Raw genomic sequence first — 6,456 nt, forward strand, 5'->3', positions numbered from 1 at the left:
GAACCCCGCCGCCGGCCCTTCCCACCCCGTGCAGGCACCCCTGCATACGGGCCTCCGGCAGGGCCGGCCTGCCGCCCCCAGCCACCCCCCGCAAGCCCCCCCACCGCCGCCCCGGCTCAGAGAGCACAGGCACCCCGCCGCCGCCCCTTCCCACCCCGTGCAGGCACCCCTGCATACGGGCCTCCGGCAGGGCCGGCCTGCCGCCCCCAGCCACCCCCCGCAAGCCCCCCCCACCGCCGCCCCGGCTCAGAGAGCACAGGCAGCCCGCCGCAGGCCCACCCACCCCGTGCAGGCACCCCTGCATATGGGCCTCCGGCAGGGCCGGCCTGCCGACCCCAGCCATCCCCCGCAAGCCCCTCCACCGCCGCCCCGACTGAGACAGCACAGGCAGCCCGCCGCCGGCCCTTCCCACCCCGTGCAGGCACCCCTGCATACGGGCCTCCGGCAGGGCCGGCCTGCCGCCCCCAGCCACCCCCCGCAAGCCCCCCCACCGCCGCCCCGGCTCAGAGAGCACAGGCACCCCGCCGCCGCCCCTTCCCACCCCGTGCAGGCACCCCTGCATACGGGCCTCCGGCAGGGCCGGCCTGCCGCCCCCAGCCACCCCCCGCAAGCCCCCCCACCGCCGCCCCGGCTGAGAGAGCACAGGCAGCCCGCCGCCGGCCCTTCCCACCCCGTGCAGGCACCCCTGCATACGGGCCTCCGGCAGGGCCGGCCTGCCGACCCCAGCCACCCCCCGCAAGCCCCCCCCACCGCCGCCCCGGCTCAGAGAGCACAGGCAGCCCGCCGCCGGCCCTTCCCACCCCGTGCAGGCACCCCTGCATACGGGCCTCCGGCAGGGCCGGCCTGCCGCCCCCAGCCACCCCCCGCAACCCCCCCCACCGCCGCCCCGGCTGAGAGATCACAGGCAGCCCGCCGCCGGCCCTTCCCACCCCGTGCAGGCACCCCTGCATACGGGCCTCCGGCAGGGCCGGCCTGCCGACCCCAGCCACCCCCCGCAAGCCCCCCCCACCGCCGCCCCGGCTCAGAGAGCACAGGCAGCCCGCCGCAGGCCCACCCACCCCGTGCAGGCACCCCTGCATACGGGCCTCCGGCAGGGCCGGCCTGCCGACCCCAGCCACCCCCCGCAAGCCCCCCCACCGCCGCCCCGACTGAGACAGCACAGGCAGCCCGCCGCCGGCCCTTCCCACCCCGTGCAGGCACCCCTGCATACGGGCCTCCGGCAGGGCCGGCCTGCCGCCCCCAGCCACCCCCCGCAACCCCCCCCCACCGCCGCTCCAGCTGAGAGAGCACAGGCAGCCCGCCGCCGGCCCTTCCCACCCCGTGCAGGCACCCCTGCATACGGGCCTCCGGCAGGGCCGGCCTGCCGCCCCCAGCCACCCCCCACAAGCCCCCCCACCACCGCCCCGGCTGAGAAAGCACAGGCAGCCCGCCGCCGGCCCTTCCCACCCCGTGCAGGCACCCCTGCATACGGGCCTCCGGCAGGGCCGGCCTGCCGACCCCAGCCACCCCCCGCAAGCCCCCCCACGGCCGCCCCGGCTGAGAGAGCACAGGCAGCCCGCCGCCGGCCCTTCCCACCCCGTGCAGGCACCCCTGCATACGGGCCTCCGGCAGGGCCGGCCTGCCGCCCCCAGCCACCCCCCGCAACCCCCCCCACCGCCGCCCCGGCTGAGAGAGCACAGGCAGCCCGCCGCCGGCCCTTCCCACCCCGTGCAGGCACCCCTGCATACGGGCCTCCGGCAGGGCCGGCCTGCCGACCCCAGCCACCCCCCGCAAGCCCCCCCACCGCCGCCCCGACTGAGACAGCACAGGCAGCCCGCCGCCGGCCCTTCCCACCCCGTGCAGGCACCCCTGCATACGGGCCTCCGGCAGGGCCGGCCTGCCGCCCCCAGCCACCCCCCGCAACCCCCCCCACCGCCGCCCCGGCTGAGAGAGCACAGGCAGCCCGCCGCCGGCCCTTCCCACCCCGTGCAGGCACCCCTGCATACGGGCCTCCGGCAGGGCCGGCCTGCCGCCCCCAGCCACCCCCCGCAAGCCCCCCCACCGCCGCCCCGGCTGAGACAGCACAGGCAGCCCGCCGCCGGCCCTTCCCACCCCGTGCAGGCACCCCTGCATACGGGCCTCCGGCAGGGCCGGCCTGCCGACCCCAGCCACCCCTCCGCAAGCCCCCCCACCGCCGCCCCGGCTGAGAGAGCACAGGCAGCCCGCCGCCGGCCCTTCCCACCCCGTGCAGGCACCCCTGCATACGGGCCTCCGGCAGGGCCGGCCTGCCGCCCCCAGCCACCCGCCGCAGGCCCCCCCCACCGCCGCCCCGGCTGAGACAGCACAGGCACCCCGCCGCTGCCCCTTCCCACCCCGTGCAGGCACCCCTGCATACGGGCCTCCGGCACGGCCGGCCTGCCGCCCCCAGCCACCCCCCACAAGCCCCCCCACCGCCGCCCCGGCTGAGAGAGCACAGGCAGCCCGCCGCCGCCCCTTCCCACCCCGTGCAGGCACCCCTGCATACGGGCCTCCGGCAGGGCCGGCCTGCCGACCCCAGCCACCCCCCGCAAGCCCCCCCACCGCCGCCCCGGCTGAGAGAGCACAGGCAGCCCGCCGCCGGCCCTTCCCACCCCGTGCAGGCACCCCTGCATACGGGCCTCCAGCACGGGCGACCCGCTCTGTCCGCAGGGAGGACAGGTCTACCCCTTCTGCCGGCAGGGAGGCCAGGTCTACCCCTTCTGCCGGCAGGGAGGCCAGGTCTACCCGTTTTACCTGCAGGGAGGCCAGGTCTACCCGTTCTGGCGGCAGGGAGACCAGGTCTACCCGTTCTGCCGGCAGGGATGCCAGGTCTACCCGTTTTACCGACAGGGAGGCCAGGTCTACCCGTATTGCCGGCAGGGAGGCCAGGTCTACCCGTTTTACCGGCAGGGATGCCAGGTCTACCCGTTCTAGCGGCAGGGAGACCAGGTCTACCCGTATTGCCGGCAGGGATGCCAGGTCTACCCGTTTTACCGGCAGGGATGCCAGGTCTACCCATTTACCGGCAGGGATGCCAGGTCTACCCGTTCTGGCTGCAGGGAGGCCAGGTCTACCCATATTGCCGGCAGGGAGACCAGGTCTACCCATTTACCGGCAGGGAGACCAGGTCTACCCGTTCTGGCGGCAGGGAGAACAGGTCTACCCTTTTTGCCGGCAGGGAGACCAGGTCTACCCGTTTTGCCGGCAGGGAGACCAGGTCTACCCGTTCTGGCTGCAGGGAGACCAGGTCTACCCGTTTTGCCGGCAGGGATAACAGGTCTACCCGATTTACCTGCAGGGAGACCAGGTCTACCCATTTACCGGCAGGGAGACCAGGTCTACCCGTTTTGCCGGCAGGGATGCCAGGTCTACCCGATCTGGCGGCAGGGAGAACAGGTCTACCCGTTTTACCTGCAGGGAGAACAGGTCTACCCGTTTTACCGGCAGGGAGACCAGGTCTACCCGTTTTGCCGGCAGGGATGCCAGGTCTACCCGTTTTACCTGCAGGGATGCCAGGTCTACCCGTTTTACCGGCAGGGAGGCCAGGTCTACCCGTTCTGCCGGCAGGGAGGCCAGGTCTACCCGTTCTAGCGGCAGGGAGACCAGGTCTACCCATTTACCGGCAGGGAGACCAGGTCTACCCGTTTTGCCGGCAGGGATGCCAGGTCTACCCGTTTTGCCGGCAGGGATAACAGGTCTACCCGTTTTACCTGCAGGGAGGCCAGGTCTACCCGTTTTACCGGCAGGGAGACCAGGTCTACCCGTTTTGCCGGCAGGGATGCCAGGTCTACCCGTTCTGGCGGCAGGGAGACCACGTCTACCCGTTCTGCCGGCAGGGATGCCAGGTCTACCCGTTTTACCTGCACGGAGACCAGGTCTACCCGTTTTACCGGCAGGGAGGCCAGGTCTACCCGTTCTGGCGGCAGGGAGAACAGGTCTACCCTTTTTGCCGGCAGGGAGACCAGGTCTACCCGTTTTGCCGGCAGGGATGCCAGGTCTACCCGTTCTGGCGGCAGGGAGAACAGGTCTACCCGTTTTACCTGCAGGGAGAACAGGTCTACCCGTTTTACCGGCAGGGAGACCAGGTCTACCCGTTTTGCCGGCAGGGATGCCAGGTCTACCCGTTTTACCTGCAGGGATGCCAGGTCTACCCGTTTTACCGGCAGGGAGGCCAGGTCTACCCGTTCTGGCGGCAGGGAGGCCAGGTCTACCCGTTCTAGCGGCAGGGAGACCAGGTCTACCCGTTTTACCGGCAGGGATGCCAGGTCTACCCGTTCTGCCGGCAGGGAGGCCAGGTCTACCCGTTTTACCGGCAGGGAGGCCAGGTCTACCCGTTTTACCTGCAGGGAGAACAGGTCTACCCGTTTTACCGGCAGGGAGACCAGGTCTACCCGTTTTGCCGGCAGGGATGCCAGGTCTACCCGTTGTGGCGGCAGGGAGGCCAGGTCTACCCAATTGGCGGCAGGGAGACCAGGTCTACCCGTTTTACCTGCAGGGAGGCCAGGTCTACCCGTTTTGGCGGCAGGGAGACCAGGTCTACCCGTTTTGCCGGCAGGGATGCCAGGTCTACCCGCTTCCGGCAGGGATGCCAGGTCTACCCGGTTCCAGGCAGGGAGGCCTCGTCTACCCGTTCTGCCGGCAGGGAGGCCAGGTCTACCCGTTTTACCGGCAGGGATGCCAGGTCTACCCGCTTCCGGCAGGGATGCCAGGTCTACCCGGTTCCAGGCAGGGAGGCCTCGTCTACCCGTTCTGCCGGCAGGGAGGCCAGGTCTACCCGTTTTACCGTCCGCCGGGTCCGGTGTGCCCGATGTGGCCGCCGGAGCTGCCGGCGGAAAGGGATGCCTCGTCTACCTCGCTCCGGCGGGACTTTGGCTCCACCGCGGTTCTGGCAGGTAGACGTCTTGCCCGGTTCTTCTTCGGAGCTGCCGAAGGGGTCGCTGCTTTGCGCTGCCTCCAGTTACGTCATGGTAAGAGTCGGCGGCGCTCGCGCGCCTCCCCGCTGGGGGAAGACGGTTCTCTTCGAGCCCGCCGGGGCCGGGGACCTCGCTGTCCGTATACTAGGGCAGAGGGCTGGCGCTCGCGGACCAGCGCCATCGAACCGCTGCAGCTACTCGCGGTTCAGCCGGCAGACTCGGGCGTTGCACGGCGGCTGTGGCCGTGGCCGTTCTGCCTCCTACCTATCGCGCACGGCGCTTCCGACTGCCAGAAGCCGCGCGAAGCCGCTGCTTGCCCGCAGGCTCCGGTGGCCGTTGCCGACTGGAGCGAGGGCTCCAAGAGGGGTTTCTCCAGGGCCGGGCCGAGACGGGCGGCGGTCGCCGGCACTCGAACGCTTGTCACCCGCGGCTCAGCCGGCAGACTCGGGCGTTGCCCGGCGGCCCTGGCCGTGGCCGTTCTGCCTCCTACCTATCGCGCACGGCGCTTCCGACTGCCAGAAGCCGCGCGAAGCCGCTGCTTGCCCGCAGGCTCCGGTGGCCGTTGCCGACTGGAGCGAGGGCTCCAAGAGGGGTTTCTCCAGGGCCGGGCCGAGACGGGCGGCGGTCGCCGGCACTCGAACGCTTGTCACCCGCGGCTCAGCCGGCAGACTCGGGCGTTGCCCGGCGGACCTGGCCGTGGCCGTTCTGCCTCCTACCTATCGCGCACGGCGCTTCCGACTGCCAGAAGCCGCGCGAAGCCGCTGCTTGCCCGCAGGCTCCGGTGGCCGTTGCCGACTGGAGCGAGGGCTCCAAGAGGGGTTTCTCCAGGGCCGGGCCGAGACCGGCGGCGGTCTCCGGCACTCGAACGCTTGTCACCCGCGGCTCAGCCGGCAGACTCGGGCGTTGCCCGGCGGCCCTGGCCGTGGCCGTTCTGCCTCCTACCTATCGCGCACGGCGGTTCCGACTGCCAGAAGCCGCGCGAAGCCGCTGCTTGCCCGCAGGCTCCGGTGGCCGTTGCCGACTGGAGCGAGGGCTCCAAGAGGGGTTTCTCCAGGGCCGGGCCGAGACGGGCGGCGGTCTCCGGCACTCGAACGCTTGTAGGGCCGGGGTTTGGGAGTGGAGCCTGCCGTGGCTCCCCCCCCCTCCCCACGCCCGTTAACAGCAGCCATCCGCGGGCACGTTGCAGAGAAGCCTCTACGGCAATCCGGCTCTGCCGGTGGCCACGCCGCGTTGGGCTTCTGCTGTCGACGCTGCCCGCTCGCTCGCTCGCACGCAGGGCCCCGCGCCTGTGCTGCCCAGCCCTGCCCGAGGTTCGGGGTCCGGGGGCCGGCGCGTGCGGCCGTCGCTGTCCCAGGAACCGTGGCCGTGGGGCCTCCGCTTCTCCTCCGTTCCCCTTCCCTTTCCTGATCGATGAGGCTTTTCGGGTGGCGTCGGAGAGGGCCCCCGGCGGGCCGGGTCTTCCGTACTCCCCGTCATAGGGAGCCACGGCGGGGCTCCGGTGTTCGGGCCGGGCGGTCTCCTTTCCAATGTCGCTTCCCGTCTCGTG

The sequence above is a fragment of the Opisthocomus hoazin genome, unplaced genomic scaffold (genome assembly GCF_030867145.1).
Source record: "Opisthocomus hoazin isolate bOpiHoa1 unplaced genomic scaffold, bOpiHoa1.hap1 HAP1_SCAFFOLD_124, whole genome shotgun sequence".
In the NCBI taxonomy this organism is placed as follows: Eukaryota; Metazoa; Chordata; class Aves; order Opisthocomiformes; family Opisthocomidae; genus Opisthocomus; species Opisthocomus hoazin.